The sequence below is a fragment of the Chinchilla lanigera genome, unplaced genomic scaffold (assembly GCF_000276665.1).
Source record: "Chinchilla lanigera isolate Chin_1 unplaced genomic scaffold, ChiLan1.0 scaffold00007, whole genome shotgun sequence".
In the NCBI taxonomy this organism is placed as follows: Eukaryota; Metazoa; Chordata; class Mammalia; order Rodentia; family Chinchillidae; genus Chinchilla; species Chinchilla lanigera.
In genome coordinates, this window is record NW_004955408.1 from 14,723,990 (window position 1) to 14,742,984 (window position 18,995).

Below are 18,995 nucleotides of genomic sequence, written 5' to 3' on the forward strand. Positions count from 1 at the left end.
GGAAAATAACATGACAAAGATAAGCCAGTAAGTATCTGTTATAACCATAAATGTAAATGATCTCAATACACCAACCAAAAGAAGTAGACTGGCAGAGTGGATCAGGAAACAAAATCCAACCGTATGCTGTATACAAGAAACACATTTAACTCAAAAGAAATTTCATAGACTGAAAATTAAAAGATGGAAAAAAATACTCCATGTGACAGGAACCCAGAAAAAAGCAGGTGTAGCTATTTTGTTTGCAGACAACGTAAACTTCAAACCAAGAACAATCAAAAGAGATAAAGAAGGTCACTACAAGAGGAAGAGATAACAATCATAAACATCTATGCACCAAATATAGGAGCACCCAACTATGTAAGACAAATTTTAACAGACACGAAAAATGAAATAAGCAGCAACACAATCATTACAGGGGACTTTAAGACCACACTGTCACAAAGAGATAGATGAACTAGACAAAATATTAGCAAAGAAATAACAGAACTTAATCAAACTTGTGAACAAATGGACTTCGTAGAACTTTGCAGATTATTACATCCAATAGCATCAGAATACACATTCTTCTCAGCTGCACATGGGATGTTCTCTAAAATAGACCATATGCTAGCACATAGAACATGTTTAAGTAAATGCAAAGGAATTTAAATTATCCCATGCATACTATCAGACCATAATGTAATGAAATAGGAAATTAAAGAGAAAAGAAATTGCAAAAACTTCATAAACAGTTGGAAATTAAATAATATCCTCCTGAACAATCAATGGGTCATAGATGAAAGTAGAAACTAAACACTACTTACAATCAAATGAAGATGTAGATGAAACTTACAAGAATTTGTGGGATGCAATGAAAGCAGTCCTCAGAGGGAAATTTATAGTGGTGAATTTGTACCACAGGAAAACAGAATGAACACAAGTAAACAATCTTATGCTTCACCTCAAGCTTCTAGAAAAAGAAGAGCAAGTCAAATTCAAAGCCCAAAGAAGACAGGAAATTATAAAGCTCAGGGTAGAAGAAATTAATGCAATGGAGACTAAAAAAAATACAAAGAATTAATGAATCAAAGAGTTGGTTTTCTGAAAGAATAAATAAAATAGGGGCGGGGGATTTAGCTCAGCGGCAAAAGCGCCTGCCTGGCAAGCTCAAGGTCGTGAGTTCAGTTCCCGGTACCAGAGAAAAACCAAAAAAAAAAACAATATAAAAATGTAAACAATGCAAAAACCAGCAAAGGAAAAAATAAAAAAAAAAAAAAAAAAAAAAAAAGATAAACCCTTAGTAAACTTTATCAAAAAAAAAGAAAAAACTGAAATGCATGCAAGAAGGAATGAAAGAGGTGAAATCACTAAGATTCTGTAGAAATTCAGAAGATCATCAATATTTAACTTGAAAATCTTTACTCTCATAGGATGGAAAACACAGAGGAATTGGACAGATTTCTAGATACAGATGAATTACCAAAGCTGAATGAAGAAGATATAAAAATCCTGAATAACTCAATATCAGCCAGCGAAATTGAAAATGTAATAAAAAACTTACCAATGCAGAAAAGCCCAGGGCATGATGGATTCATAGCTGAATTTTACAAGAAATTTAGAGAAGATTTAACACCAAATATTCTCAAACTCTTTAATGAAATTGAAAGGGAAGGAATTCTCCCCAACTCATTCCTGGAGGCAAGTATTACTCTGATACCAAAACCAGAGAAAGACCCAACCAAGAAAGAGAACTACAGCCCAATCTCCCTGATGAACATAGCTGCAAAAATTCTCAATAAAATGCCAGCTAATAGAATATGACAAATCATCAAGAAGATTATACACCATGACCAAGTGAGATTCATCCCAGGAATGCAGGGATGGTTCAATATATGCAAATCAATTAATATAATACTCCATGTCAATAGAGCCAAAGACAAAAATCACGTGATCATCTCCATTGATGTAGAAGAAGCCTTTGATAAAGTTCAGTACACATTCATGATGAAAACCCTACAGAAAATAGGAATAGATGGCCTTTACCTCAAGATGATCAAAGCCATGTATAACAAACTGAAGGGTAACATCATACTAAATGGTTAAAAATTGAAAGCTTTCACTTTAAAATCATGAACAAGATAAGGATATCCACTGTCACCACTCCTATTCAATATAGTTCTGGAAATATTAGCTGGAGTAATTAGACAGAGAGAGAAATAAAAGGAATAAGGATAGGAGAGGGAGAAGTGAAATGATCATTATTCACAGATGACATGATACTCTACATAGAAGACCCCCAAAACACCAACAAAAGGCTTATGGTTTTAATAACCCAATTCAGTAGCATAGCTGGATACAAAGTCAACACTCAAAAAATCAATAGCATTCTTGTACACAAACAACAAACAGACTTAAAAGGAAATTAGGGAAACAACACCTCTCACAATAGCATCTAAAAAATTGAAACACTTAGGAATCAATCTAACAAAAGAAGTAAAAGATCTATACAGTGAAAATTATAGTACTCTGGAAAAAGAGATCAAAGAGGATATCAGAAAATGGAAAGATATTCCTTGCTCATGGATAGGAAGAACCAACATTGTGAAAATGGACATACTTCCAAAACTGTTGTACAGATTCAATGAAATTCCAATTAAACTACCATTAGTATACCTCACAGATCTAGAGAAAACATTCCTAAAATTAATTTGGAACCAGAAGATGCTGAGAATAGCAAAAGCAATCCTGGGAATCAAAGGAAATGCAGGAAGCATCACAGTTCTTGACTTGAAATTATACTGTAAAGGTATTGTGATAAAATCAGCATGGTACTGGCAAAAACCAGATCTAACAATCAATGGAGCGCATCGGAAGATTCAGACACAATTACCAACACACTCAACCACCTTATCTTTGACAAAGGAGCCAAACATGTTCACTGGAAGAAAGATAGCCTGATTAATAAATGGTGCTGGAAAACTGGGTTTTCTGTATGCCAAAGACTAAAACTAGACCCATGTCTCTCACTATTCGTTAAACTAAAGTCAAAATTGATCAAAGATCTAAATATTAAAACAGAAACACTAAATCTACTGGAAGAGAAAGTAAGGTAAAAATCTTGAAGACATAGGGGTAGGCCGAGAGTTCAAAACAAAATACAACTGCATGGGAAATGCTTCAAAGAATCAACAACTGGGATCTCATCTTATTGAAAAGTTTTTGCACATCAAAAGAAATCACCAATGGAGCAAGAAGAAAACCCATGAACTGGGAAAAAAATTTAGCCCACTGCCCCTTAGACAAAGGACTTCTATCTAGAACATGTAAAGAATTAAAAAAATCAGACCCCCCAAAATCAAAGACCCAATCCAAAAATGGGCATCTGAGATGAATACATACATCTCATATGAAGAATTACAAATGGGAAATAAGTACATGAAAAAATGTTCAACATTAGTAGTCATTCGAGAAATGCAAGTTTAAACAACACTGAGATTCCATCTCACTCTAGAAAGAATGGCTATCATGAAGAAATCAACCAATAACAAATGCTGGAAAGGCTGAGGGGAAAAAGGAACCCTTCTCCACTGCTTGTGGGAGTGTAGATTGGTGAAACCACTGTGGAAATCAGTTTGGAGATTCTTCACAAAACTAGGATTAGAAGTCCACTTAAGCCAGCTATTCCCCTTCTGGTTAATTTCCCAGATGAATTAAACACATACCACAGCGATATATGTGCACCTATATTTATAGCAGCACAATTTGTTATAGCTAAATCTTGGATGCAACCCAAATGACCATTAACTGAGCCATGGAGAAGAAAGATGTGGTATTTTCATACAATGGAGTATTACTCAGCTATAAAAAAAGATAAACTCGAGGCTTTTGTGGGTAAGTGGATGCAACTAGAGATGATAGACATAAGTGAAACAAATCAGACCCACATGTGTAAACATCATATTTTCTCTTTGGTGTAGGAACCTGAAGGCATAAGTAAAACTCAAAATGTACAATAGATGCTATGAAAGGGAAAGAAATTGCTCAAAGGAAGGAACAACTGGGATGAGGGATGGAAGAAAAAGGAAAGAAGGAAGGCAAATTATATATATATGGATATCTTGGATAACTGTACTGCTGATGTCTGATGGTATATTGAAAGGAAAAGTTAATGCTTAAAACTTTTGTATTTTGGCCAATTTTGCATGCTTATGTATTCTGAGCAACTGATTTGAAGGAAACAATATGCAATGGAACAATCACTGGTGAATTCCTACCATCTTGTCTAGTGAAACTCTGTATTATCCATAATGTTTTATTTAATAATTATTTTTTATTCTCTTTAATGGTTGGAACAATCTTCCATTCTTACATCTGGCAATCTAAGCAACATAGCTGAAGATAACAATAGGTAATATAACAACCACTGTTAATTCCTATCATTTTGTTTTGAAGCCCTGTATCACTTTTAATGTTCTTGTTTTATGTCTGTGATGTTGATACATTGCTATTGTTCTTTTTAATTTATTTTTACCACTCCCTTTAAAATAAAAAAATGCCATCTCACATCAGCCTATCCTTCACTCCCCTGCGATTGCTATTCTCTTGCGTGGTTGCTACTCTGTAAAGCACATAAAGCAAGAATAGGCTGATTGGGGATGATATTTTTGATCTCTAATTTCCGAGGCTGGAGTTTTTCAAGTTAGGTTTTATTTTCAGGGAAACACAGGTAGGTAAAACTTATGGAACCAGTGTTCTGCAAAAATCTGCTTTGGGTTACTCTGGTCTTATGCTTTCATTCAAGAGCTTAAATAGTCAAATATTTGTCAACAAGTAATCAAAAAAGTGCATCAGTGGTTAGAATGATGCCATAAAGTAATACGAAAAGTTTAGGTCCTATTTAGTGTTATCTTTCAAAAGAAGTAAACACTTTCAAAGTAACTCTTTTCCTTTTAGAAATTAAACCTTAGGGCTGGGGATATAGCTCAGTGGCATAATCACCTGCCTGGGAAGCATGGGGTTGTGAGTTTGATCCCAGGTACCACAAAAAAAAAAAAAAAAGAAATTAAACTTTAAAGGTAATATATTCTGAATAGCTTTATAAAATTGTTCATCCCTGCATTATATTTTTGTATTAAGATATTTAATAATTAACTATGCTTTAGAAAGAAATTCCTTGGATAAAATATCATTTAGTCCATATGCCTGGAAGGGATAAAATGATGAATTCCATGTGCTGAAACATAATAACAGCTGGCAAATGTTACTATACCCAGCAAGGCTATCCTTCCAAAAGGAAGGAGAAATAAAGTCTTTCCCAGGCAAGCAGAAACTGAGAGAATTTATAATCACCAGACCAGACTTACAAAAGATACTGGAGGGAAAACTATATCCAGAAGTAAAACAAAGATAAATGCCAATTTAAAAACCTGTGACAGTGCAAATCCCAATAGAAGACTAGACACACAAAAAAACAATAGGGAAAAAATGAATGTTCTCAACACAGTAAACATTAAGCCATAAAGATGAGCAACAGAGGAAGGAAAGAGAATACTTGAAACAACTGGAAGAAAATCAACAAAATGAGAAGAGGAAGTGCTTACCTGTCAATAATAACTTTGAGTGTAAGTGGCCCATCTTCTCTGATTAAGATACAGAGTAGGTGAACGGATAGAAATCAGAACCAGGCAATATACTGCCTGTAAATAAATCAGCTCACTACTAAAGACACAAAACTGAAAATGAAGGGTCAGAAAATATTCCCAGCATATACTCCTAGAGTGCAGTGCTGGCTATATTTGTATGTGACAAAATAGACTTTAGGACAAAACCTATAAAAGGAGACAAAGAAGTTCACTTTATAATGATCAAGAGATTAATTCAATAAACAGATATAGTGGTTTTAAGTCTATATGCACCTAATATTGGAAAACCCAATTCTATAAAATAGGCACTAAAGGGAGACACAGATTCCAGTGCAACTGATAGTGAAAGAGCCATGAGAATGATAGATTAAAGATTACATAAACATCTCAGTAGATGCAGGAAAACACTTGATTAAATTCCATATCACTTCACAATAAAAGCTCTAAGCAAATTGGGTATAGAAAGATTATACATCAACACAATGAAGGCTATATATGACAAAGCCATAGGAAAATTACACAGAATGGGGAGGAGCTGGAAGCATTTCCTCTAAGATCAGGGAGAAGACAAGGGTGCTCACTCCTATTATCCTTATTCAAGGAAGTCAAACTATCCCTGCTTACAGGTTGTAGGATTCTATATGTGGAAAATCCTAAAGAATCCACTGCAAGACTACTAAAACTGATACAAGGATATAAAATCAACATACAATATTCAGTACCTTTTCTATGTACCAATAACAGGTTTGCTGAGAAAGAAATCATAAAATCAGTATCATTCATAATTGCTAATACTTAAGAATAAACTTAAGAAAGTGAAAAACCTCTATAATGAAAGTTATAAAATATTTAGTGAAGAAATTAAAGAAGACACAAAAAGATGGAGAGACTTCCCATGTTCATAGATTGGAATAATTAATATTTCTAAAATGTTCATGCTCCTCAAAGTGATCTACAGATTCAATGAAATCTCACTGCAATATTAATACATTTACAGCTGAGTGACTCTTGACAAAGGGACCAAAAACATATGTTGAAGAAAGGACAGCCACTTCAACAAATGGTGCTGAGAAAACAGGATATCCACGAGGAGGAGTTTGAAACTTGATTCCTGTCTCTACCCTTGTACAAGATCAACTCAAAATAGATTAAAGAACTGCAGGTAATACCAGATAGTCTGAAACTACTAGAAGAAAATGTAGGGAAACCATGGAAGTCATCAGTAATAGGCAATCATTTTCTGAACAGGACTACAAAAACCAAAAAAAAAAAAAAAAAAAAAAAAAAAGAAATTGACAAATGAGATTTCCTCAGAGCAAAAATCTTCTGCACAGCAAAAGAAATAGTCTACAGAGCAAAGAGACAACCTACAAAATGAGAGAAAATATTTTTCACCTATTCATCTGGAGTATGTAAAGAACTCAACAAACTTAAATAGCAGCCAAAATTGAGTAATCCAAGTAAAAACTGGACAAGTGATCTGAATAGATACTTCTCAAAATATAAGAAATACAAATGTTCAACAAATATATAAAAATGCTCAATAGAATTAGCCATCAAGAAATTCAAAGCAAATAGCAACCTACTATCTTACCTTGATTAGAGTTGATGCTTTAAAAAATAATAAATGCATTCAAGAATGTAGATGAAAAGAAACTCTTGTGTACTGTTAGTGGGATTGTAAATTATCCATTCTGAAGGACAGTATTGAGATTCCTCAAGAAACCAAAAACTATTCTATCATATGACCAGTTATACCACTGCTAGGTATATATCCAAAGGTAATGAAGTCAGCATACCAAAAAGATGCTCACTTATGGTTGGCACTTTGCAATAGCTAGAATATGAAATCTGCTTAGATGTGCATGAACAGATAAATAGATACAGGAAATTTGTTAGACATACAGAATGGAGTATTATTCAGCCACAAATAAAAATGAAATCTTCTCATTTGCAGCAAAATGAATGGAACTGTGGCACATTTTATCAAATGAAACAAACCAAGTATAGAAAAACAAGTCTTGTAAGATTTCTCACATATACGGAAGCTAAAAATAGTTTACTTCAAAGCATGTGTGTAATTAGTAGAAATTAGGTAAAGTGTGTGTGGGGTATAAAAAGGGACCCTGGATTTGATCAGTGCATGCTGTACACACATAGGAAAACACATTGAATTCCATTAATATGTACAATTAATATGTGTTAACAAATAAAAGCAAAGACACAGCAAAAGAATAACTTGAAATTGAGAGCAGTGGGAGATAACCTATTAATTGTTAATTGTTCTTAACATTCCAGACACCAGCTCAGAAAATGGGCTATGCTTACTGAAGAACAAGCCAAGATGTGTAGCTTGTGGTATTTTTTGTAGGAGAGAATGTTAGACATTTTTTTTGCTTGACAATCACCTAAAGGTGGGGGCGGGTTAAATGAACATATGGTCATTCCTCTCTCCTGCCCAAGGTTTTACAGATCATGGTGTTCTCTGGGACCTCCTGCCTGCACCCAGAACAAGCTAATGTGCTACCTTAGGCTTGAATCCAGTTTTGCTTTCTCCTTAGGAATTAAGGATTAAGGCAAGCTTGGGACAAACACAGCATAGTGAGGCTAAACATTTAGTACAGTACTTTCCTTACACTTATTCCAAATTCTTGTGTATCAAGCAAGTATCACCTACACTGTATATGTTTGGACAATTTATCAAACGTATTTTGGGCATGGCATGGGATATTTGGCTTCTACGTAGGGATTTTTCTTCATGCGTTTGGAAATATGCAAAAAGAACAGCAGGTTCTCTAGAAATTTTCTTTTACCTTCTCAGGTAGTCAGATATTATTTTGAGTATATTATTTTGGTTTTATCCTCAAAAGAGATAAGCCAATGGCATCAATATGAAGATGCAAAATACAGCTAAGTTCATTGGTTTGTTTTCAAGAAGGTTGTAATCTTTTGTATGACTCATTCCTCCAACTTGGTCCTGACTATTGGTATCCTTGGAAGTAAAATGCAAATCATTTCAAATTCATCAAATGAACCTGGGATGACCCCAAAACCTTGTAACTTCATGACTAATTGATAAAGATTTTAAATTCCTTGGGAAAAATAGACTATCCCTCCCTTTTTCTAGCCTGCAAAAATGCTTGGCTGTGGCAGATATGCTATAATCAAGGGTTGAGTGAATGAAATATTTGTAGAATACCTGCCATGAGATCATCAATATGCTGGGTATTGTTAAGGTGAAAACATGAGTTCTTTTGCTGCTGCTCTGTGGTCCGGACTACTGTCACCCAGATTCTACTTGTCCTTAATGTTGCCCTGTCAAAGGTTTCTTTCCAAAGCCCTAGTCTTATTGAATTATTCTTTACATTCTGCATACTCTTCATTGTTTACTGAATTACACCACCTAGGAAAGAGTTGCAAACTATCCCTGCTTCCTCAGCTCTTATCCTCTCTCTTACCAGGAGAAAAATCATTTTGCCTCACAAGATTTCTAGTTCTGCCAAGATCAGGCTTCACATATTTGTTTGCTGTATCTATCCATATTTTTCAAGGATGTGATTGAATGCTATCTGCTGCAAGCATTCTCCCTTCATATCTGATCTCTAGCCCTGGTGTTTTCTTTTTATATTCTATAGTGCTACTCCTTGCAGCTTTTCCCTAAACTGTGAGGCAATGTCAGTAGATTGTTTTCCTACAGTGACCAAAGCTGAAATTTTCCTTGCTCAAGCTGAAAGCATCTTCCTTTGATGTTTCGCTCTTCCTTTTCATAAGGGTTTTACACTAAAACAACTCTTTGCAAAAATCACTGCTTGATTTCTAGGTAAATTAATTCATTGTCTTATCATAAAACCAGGCAATCAAAAGTATGTCTACCTCGTCAGTTCACTGTTTTCTCATTGCTGATTGCATTTGTCCAATGCTGCAAGTAGTCTGACTTCTCTAAGTTTTGTGGGATTTTCCTTTTCCAATTGGAAAGATCCTAAAAGCAAGTATAAAATGAACAGCTTCTAAAAATGTGAGTGGGTTGGGTCATTTGTATATTGTTGCTAACTCTTATCACAGCATACAAAAATTTAGCTTTGGGAAAGTTGTTCACAAGATTATAAATGCCTTGTTGTGAAAGAATATATTTTATTCCTCCTTATGTCCCCTTAGTATTTAGTGATAGTATCACCCCATGACCATAGCAAAACTTCATTAAATATTTGTTGAAGTGAATACTTCCTTAAAGAGAAACTTATACTAGTGCTTTGCTTCCTAAAATCATTATTTCATTTCATGAGAAAAACTGAGCAGAGCTTCTAAAATATATTTAAGATCTCTCTACCAAAATATGTTTTTCCAGTGAAATTACAGCAAAAGTAAGATATTTTATATTAGTCATTAAAATATCATTTGTTGGTAGTTATTTTCTTTCAAGTTAATAATCCTTAGCAAAGATCTCATCCTATGGAAAATGCACTGCCTGTAGAGCAGAATTGTAAATAGCTATAATTTGTTCTTTCCCAGTTTTGAAATATACAACCATCTGGTTTATTCTTTAGCCCCTGAGAACCATATTTGAAGTTATTTCCCTATGATCCATTCTTGCCCTGGAGATATTCTTGTACTTATTAGCTCAACAGAATATAAAAAGTATTACAGTTTGTAAAGGTATTTTATATCTTATGGACTTTGATCAAAGTCATGACAAAGAAATTCTTCCCCACTAGGATTCTACAATGTAGCTCCAGACTGTGGGTATCATTTGGGGTTGGGCTTTGTTCCTCAAACTTTTGCGAGCATCTCAAGACTATGCTGGTATTTAAAGCCAGCTCCAGTTACCATTTTATCTGGAACAAACTTTGAAACTCCATGTTACTGAACTCTACCTCATCAATCCATGATGCCTATCTTTTCTGCTTTACGTAGCATGAAGTTAGAAAATTGCTTGGAAATCTGGTGCTAGACTTCCATCTTGGAGGCCTCTAACGTTCTACATATTTTACTCATGGGTTCAGACTGTACCCTTATCATATATTTTTATTAGACTGGGCCAGAGAATATAGGAAAACAGGCCTGTGTACGACATCAGAATGAGGATGGATGCAGCTTTCAAACTGTGATGTGGAGTCAAGGGGAAAACTTCACCAGGCAGTGCTGTCATCTGGTTGGTCAGGAAGGGCCAACTACTACCTCTTCAATGCCAAATATCTTTCCATTCCTGCACTCCATTTGACAGCTTCAAAATATTCAATGCAGGCTTTTAAGTTTTAGACCAGCAGTTTAACTATGCCTAGCAAGCATGAAAAATCTATTATTCAGTTGAAGGGATCATTCAAATACTTTTCTTTGGCCTTTCAAATGTATCTATGATTTTAAAATATTTATTACAATGAATACATCATTATGTATGATTTTTAAATTTTTATTACAATGAAATAATTGTACATATTAATGCACTGTAGTGTGAATTTCAATACATGTCTACATGTGCACTAATCAAATCAGGATAATTAGTATTTTGACTCTGTCATTTCTTTACATTTGGGGTCTTCAAGTTCCTCTTGTCTAGAACTTCAGAAGATACACAATAGGTTACTGCAAACTATAGGACCCACTGTGATGCAGAGCACCTGAATTTCTTCTATCTAACTGTGTTTTGGTAACTGTTAATACTTTCCCTTTATCCTCTACCCCTTCTTTCCACCCTTTGCAGCACACAATGCAAGATTATCCAGCCATGAAGAAGAATAAAATCCTTGAATCTGCAGCAAAACTGATTAAACTGGAAGTCATTACATTTAGTGAGACAAGCTAGAAACATAAAGGTAGGTATCACATGTTCTTTCTCATATGTGGAAGAAAAAAGTTAATCTAAATGTAGATTAGTGACCTGTAATTTGTATTAATAATAATTTATATTAATAGTGGTGGCACATGCTTTGACATTTAAAAAATTTGAGCATTATGGTTAATGGTAGAGATTGATTTGTGCATGATCTTTTTTTTTTGCATGATCTTATAAACAAAGGGTCAGAGAGCATTATGCTGATGACATTTGAGCTGAGATCTGAATGACCAACTCATATAAAAATTTTGGGAAAGGACATTTACTTAGAAAAAAATCCAGGTACAAAGAAAATGAGATGGAAGTGTTATTAAGTGTGATGAAGAAAGTATGTTATTCAAGTTCACTGAATAAGTGCAAAATGATAGAAAAAAATTCCACAGAAAGAAGTTACAAATCAGGCTATAAAAGCTCACATGGGCCATAGCCCATTGGCATTTATTTTGAGATGGAGTGCTATTGAATATTTTCAGATAATAAATCCTTAAGTAAGACAAAAAAGAATGAAGGATATGGAAAAAGTACAAGCACAAATATCACAGAAAATATAACTTCATAAATAACCAAAAGCAAAGAAGTCATATCAATCAGAGAAAAAACTAGTAAAGAGCACTACAAGCCAATCTTGTTAATGAACATAGATGTAAAATCCTCAATAAGATAGTGGCAAACAAAATGCAGCAAATCATCAAAAGGATCATACATCATGGTGAAGTAGGTTTCCATCCAGGGATGCAGGGATGATTTAACATATGTGAATCAATGAGTGTAATTCACTATATAAACAGAAGCAAGGACAAAAACATAATAATCTCAATAGATACAGAAAAAGAACGTGACAAATATTCCAAATTAATTCATGATGAAAACCCTTAAGAAAATAGGAAAAGATCTTTATCTTAATCTGATAAAAGCCATCTATGACAAACCCATGTCCATCCAACATCATATTTAATGGAGAGAATCTGAAAGCCTTCCCTCTAAAATCAGGCATAAGATAAGGATGTCAATTACCACTACTTTTGTTCAACATATTTCTGTAGTTGCAGGTGGCATGGTTGTCTACATAGAAGATTCTAAAATCTCCAACAAAAGACTCCTAGAATTCAATGACCAAATTCAGTAATATAGCAGGATCTAAAGTTAATAGTAAAAAATCAATAACATCCCTGTACACCAATATCAAACTCACTATGAAGAAAATTAGAGCAACAGTACTTTTACAATGGCATCAAGAAAAATGAAACACCTAGTAATTAAACTAATCAAGGAAATGGAAAACCTCTACAGTGAAAACCATGGTACTCTGAAAAAGGAGATTGAAGATATTAGAAAATGGAAAATTATCCCCAGTTTCTGGATAGGTAGAATGAATATAGTTAGAATGGCCATAGTTCCAAAACTGTTACATAGCTTTAATACAATCCCAGTAAAAATACCACTAACATTCCTTATAGAATTGGAGAAACCAATTCTAAAGCTAATACAGAATCAAGACAGACCTAGAACAGGAAAAGCAATTCTGGGCAACAAGGGCAAGACAGTGGGTATCGCAATCCCAGACCTCAAGTTATTCTACACAACTAGTGATTAAAAACAACATGGGATTTGCAAATAAAACAAAACAAAACAAAACCTGACTCATGTATCAGTGGAACATGGTAGAAGATACAGAAACAACTCTAGGCACACTCAGTTATGCTATCTTTCACAAAGGGGCCAAATCCCTTTGCTGAAGCAAAGGTACCCTCATTAAGAAATGGTGCTGGGAAAACTGGTTATTCACATGCCAAAGGTTGAACTTAGACCCATATCTCTCACCATACACTAAACTAAAATTAAAATAGATCAAATATCTTAATGTTAGAAGAGAAATGTTTAATCTGATGGAAGACAAAAATAGTTATAACTCCTGAAGACATAGGTGTAGACAAAGACTTTTTTTAAAATAAAACCCCAGTTACATAAGAAATAATACCAAAAAGCAACAGATTGGATCACATTAAATTAAAAAGCTTTTGCATAGCAAAAGAAACTACCAACAAAGTGAAGAGATAACCTACAGATTGGGAAAAAGTTTTTGCCAGCTATTTCTCAGGTAAAAGACTAACATGTAGAATAGATAAAGAACTAAAAAAATTGATAGGAAAGCACTCAAAGGTAAAGGGCAACTGGGATGTGGGAAAAGAGAAGGGAAAGCAGGAGAAAGATTGTATGTATGTATATGCAGGATTGTTAGCATGGCTGTTCTACTGTCTTGTATTTCTTTGCTGAAAGAAACTGTCAATGAGTCCTTGGTTGATTGCATGTCTATATCTGTTTTCATGAGAAACCACTTTGAAGATATCAATATGTAATACAACAAGCATTGGTAATTCCCTACCACTTTGTTTGTAACTCCGTACTGTCTGTACTGTTCCTTTGTAATTTTGTACAATGTTGTCTGTCTGTTAATATTTGCCTCCTTTTATTTTTAAAATAAAAAATAGAACTAAAAAAAGGTAAACCACCCAAGTTTAAAGACCCAGTCAAAGAATAAGCATCTGAAATGAATAGATACTTCTCAGATGAAGAAATACAATTGGGTAATAAACACAAGAAAAGAATGTTCAACATTGCAGGCCATTTGAGAAGTGTAAATTAAAACATTAAGATTCCATCTCACCACAGAAAGAAAGCTGGCCAGTAATGCCAATAACAAATGCTGGTGAGGCTGTGGGGAGACAGGAACCTTTCCTCATTGTTGGTGGGAGTGTAAACTAACACAAACACTATGGAAATCAATATGGCAATTCCTCAAAAATCTAAAAAATAGAAATTCCGTTTGACCCAGGTTTTCCCTTTTCAGGTATTTTCTAAAAAAAGTTAAAAACGTCATACCATAGTGATTAGAAATAGCTTATATGCCTATTAACAGAAGAATGGATAAAGAAAATGTGGTGTTTGTACAAAATGCAGTAGTACTCTATGGTAACAAAAGATAAACTTGAAGCATTTGTAGGAAAATGGATGTACCCTGAAGTCATAATATTAAGTGAAGTAAATTAGACATACAAGCTTGAGTACTGCATAGTTCCCTTACATAAAAAGTTAATATATAAAGTATGAAAAATAAAAAACAGATAATAGAAAAAAGAGAGAAAAGAAATTATTGTATTCTAAATATGTTTCTGGTGTCAGTTTCTAGGTTTACCCATAAATGGCATGATAGAGAATGCACTTTGCACAATTTCCATTTCTTTGGATATATTAAGGTCTTCATTGTTGCTATGAGCATGTTTTATCTTGTAAATGAATGCGTGAATGAATTCCCAGAACAGGCGAATCAATGAAGATAGTGATTTATTGGGTTGGGAATGGAAAGTGAGGGCTAGTGTGTAGAATGTTTTGTTTGGGATAACAAACTAATGCAAATTTGATTGGGGTCATTGTTGTACAATGTTGTCAATATGCTAAAATCTACTGAATCCAACACTTTAAGTTTGTAAATTCTCTAATATGCAAAATTTAGTTCAGTAACATTGTTATTTAAAAAAGCCATGTCAACAATGTTGAATGAGTTTAACACATCTATTAAATTACAATTTTTTAAACTAATCCATGAGCTAAAACTCGACTGTATGTTGAATATAAGAAAACTATCTAATATTGAAAGGTTAAAAATAAAGGACTAGGTATATATTTTTAGGCAGATGTGAACAATAAGAAACTAAGAGTTGAAATGTTCATACTGGACAGAGTAGAATTTTACACAAAAAAATAAAATGAGGCAGAAGACATCTTACACTGCTAAAAACTACATTTCACAATGACATCTACATAGATAACAGGTAAAAGATGTAATGAAGCAGAAAAACCTACTTATAATAGTAAACACTGGGGCTGGGGATTTAGCTCAGTGGCACAGTGCCTGCCTGGCAAGGGCGACGTCGTGAGTTTGATTCCCGGTACTGGAAAAAAAAATAGTAAAAAACAAAAATAGGAATTACAGAGATGCTGAAATCTTTGAGGAAAACTTTAAACAGTACTGAAAGTCATAAAAGCAGATGTGAGTAAGTGGAAAGGTGGCCTTTGTCATTGTCTAATGTGCCTCAAAATAAACAGGATCTTATTTTTCACCACGTTAATTTACAGATTTAATGAAATCCCAAAAAATATATGGACAAGCTTTGTTATCAAGTGAGATATTATATTCAGACTATGTTTAGCTTAACACTATGTAGGATAATTGTGAAAAAATAAATATACAATAACAGGTAGGAAAACAGTGAATAGGAAAAGTTATAAGGAGTATCTTGATCTATAGATATTAATAATACAAAGTCTCTATAATTAAAATAGTATCAAACCAGTTTCTGATGAGAAAGATCAGGGAGGAAAGTAGATATCTACAGAAATCTAGTATGGGATAAAGGTAACATCTCAAATCACTGGAGAAAAGATGGTCTTTTCAATAGATGTTAAGACAATTGGATCACCACTCAAAAATTTTACAAATTATAAAAACAGACAAATTCTACTTGGGTATACAATAAGAAAGTAAATGAATCCATCTTCTAAATGAAAAAGAAAAAAAAAACTACTAGTGCTAGAAGAAAATGAGGGTGAATATTCCTGTATAATTTGTATTCTTAAATCAATCTAAAAATACAGATGATAGAGGATTAATACACTGATTACACATAGCAAAATACACCACAAAGATAACAAACTGAAATAAAGTGTTTGCATCAAATACATATAAAGATGGGTAGTGTTACAAAAATGTTAATGTTTGAAGGAAAAATAATTAATCATTCTATAGAAAAATAGGCAAAGGAATGAAAAGACAGTTTCCAAAATAATACGCACATCTTAAGTATATGAAGATATTCAGTTTCACTTATATTAAGTTGAGGTTCAAGTTCACTAAGATATTGTTTCTCATCAGATTGTTAAAAAGTCAAAGCTTGACAGTACACTTTGTTTACTTGGCCGTGGCAAACCAGGCACTTACTTGTACATTGATAAGAGGAATGCAAGACAGTGGCAATGCAAAATCATCATGGAGGAGTTTGGCACTAGGTAATGAGATTATATGTGTACTTTTCAACCCTGCAATGCCACTTCTAAGAATTTGTGCTGAAAATATAACCTACCCAGTACAAAAATGTATATGCATGAGCCTACTCATTGCAATGATACCTGTAAGAAATAGGGTATAACAAACCATAAAAGACTAGTGGAATAAACTGCAGACCCATACTTTCCAAGCCGTGCTATGTAATCATGAACAAAGGATAAGGAAGATCTCTATGAACTGATATAGTGTGATGTCTGGTAGATATTGTTAAGAAAAGCAGATTGCAAATGAGAACACATGCTACTTTGTAAGGGGAAACGAGAGAACATATAAACATACATACATCTACTTTCTCTTATGAAGAGAAACAGGAAGAATGAGCCCGAAACAATAATGTTGGCTATAGTAGAACCAGTGAAATAGCAGGAATACAGCAGGCAATGACACTTCTGAGTGTATTTTTTATTTTAGTTTTAGATGTTAATGTCCTACATGTTAAAAAACTGATATTAAGTTAACAAATATGGGAAGGAGAAAAACAAAACTGAAAGCAAATTAAAAGCAACTAAATGTTCCTGTATATCAAATAAATAACCCGAATATGCTAAAGGAGGTGGATAAACTTATCTAATTAGAGTGATTTTCGATAAATCTCAAAGAGTCAAAATCACAGAGTATATATATTTTCTGAGCAGGCTAGAAAAGAATAGCAGAAACATAATTAAAAACTATTTATCCCCAAATTTAAAAACTGAGAGATCTGTTTCTACAATAACTGATGGGACAAAGAAGGAATTACATGGAAATTTAGAGAATATTTTGAACTGAACAATAATGAAAACATAGCATGTCAAAAGTGTACAGGATGCAGTTAAGTTATGATCACGACCTTGAATACGTCTATTAAACAAAAGGTGAAAAATTGTCCAAAGGTATCTTTCTCAAAAAGATAAAAGAAAAATGTAATTGAAATCTGAAGAATATAAATGGAAAGTTAATGAAATTTTAAAAGATAGAATGAAAAAATTCATAGTGCTGATGTTTGTGGTTTACTGAGAGGAACAGTAAATGCTTAAAATTTTCTTTTTTCTTGACCAATTTTGCATGCTTGAATCTGGCAATCAGAACCACTGACCTGAAAACAATATGTAGTATAAGAACCATTCTCGAACTCCTACCATCTTGAGTGGTGAAGCTCTGCATCATTTCCAATGTTCTTTGTTTTATTGCTTGTTACTATCTTTGATTGTTTGATCAATCTCACATTCTTATGTCTGGTGGACTGAGCAACTTCGTTGAAGATAACAGTATGTAATGCAGCAACCATTTTAATTCCTATTATTTTGTTTTGAGGTCATGTATGATTTTTGTTTTTGTGTTGTTCTCATTTTGTCTTCATTGTTGTTTTGTCAGTTTTTTATCTTTAATATAAAAAAATTCAAAATGTACTCTGAAGAAACTAACAAAACTGAAAAAAGTTAAGGAAGACAATAATATGAAGGGAACTTAAGGAATATCATTAAAGATTTGAGTGACATATTAAAATAATGAAAAGTAGCAGAAACAACTTTGTGTCATTAAAATTAAAAATTTAGATGAAACAGATACATTCGTAGAAAAATATAACCACAATGGTTGTTACAGTGCATATTGTTGTCTCCAAACTAGTTGTTCAGATTACCAGATATAAGCATGCAATATTGGTCAAGAAAAAAAAGTAAGCATTAACTGTTGCTTTCAATAAGCCAAGAGACATCAGCAATACACTTATTTCAGCTATCCAAATAACAAAAACAAAGGCATCAGAAAAACAACGTAAAAACAATAAAAATAATGCAGAAACTCAAAACAAGGTGATGGGAAATCAGCAATGGCTGTTATATTACATGTCATCATCTTCAAAGTGGTTACTCAGACAACCAGATCTAGGCATGTAAGACTGATCAAACAATTATACATTAGCTGTTCCTTTCAATAAACCTGTAGAAATTAGTAGTACAATAACCTTAGCTATGTTGTATGTATATATTTTTTCCCTTCCTTCTTTCTTTTTTCTCTTTTCCCTCATCCCAGTTGTTCTTTCCTATTTGAGCAGTTTCTTTCCCTTTAACAATATCTATTGTACTTTCCAGATTTTATTTACTCTTTCAGGTTCTTAAACAAGGGAGGCAATACGATGTGTTTACACATGTGAGTCTGATTTATTTCACTTATGAGTATGGTCTCTAGTTCCATCTATTTAGCTATAAAAGCCTTGAGTTTATCTTTCTTTATAGCTGAATAATACTCATTGTATAAAAACACCACATCTTTTTGATCCATTCCTTAGTTTATGGGCATTTGTGTTGTTTCCAAGATTTAGCTGTTACAAATTGTGCTGCTATAAACATGGGTGCACATAGATCGCTGTGATATGACGTTTTCAGTTCTTTCGGAAAAATACCTAGGAGGGGAATAGCTGGTTTGAATGGGACCTCTA

The 18,995-nt window shown here is 33.5% G+C and overlaps 1 protein-coding gene and 1 long non-coding RNA gene across 2 annotated transcripts in view; one reads left to right on the plus strand and one right to left on the minus strand.

Annotated features, from left to right (window-relative positions):
- Atp10b (ATPase, class V, type 10B) overlaps positions 1-18,995 on the minus strand; it is a 320,484-nt gene that overhangs the window by 228,825 nt on the left and 72,664 nt on the right. The window lies entirely within an intron of this gene.
- LOC102028499 overlaps positions 1-18,995 on the plus strand; it is a 92,471-nt gene that overhangs the window by 39,337 nt on the left and 34,139 nt on the right. Inside the window, exon 2 of the long non-coding RNA XR_259688.1 lies at positions 11,323-11,434. This is a non-coding gene — a long non-coding RNA (uncharacterized LOC102028499). The remainder of the gene's footprint in view (positions 1-11,322; positions 11,435-18,995) is intronic.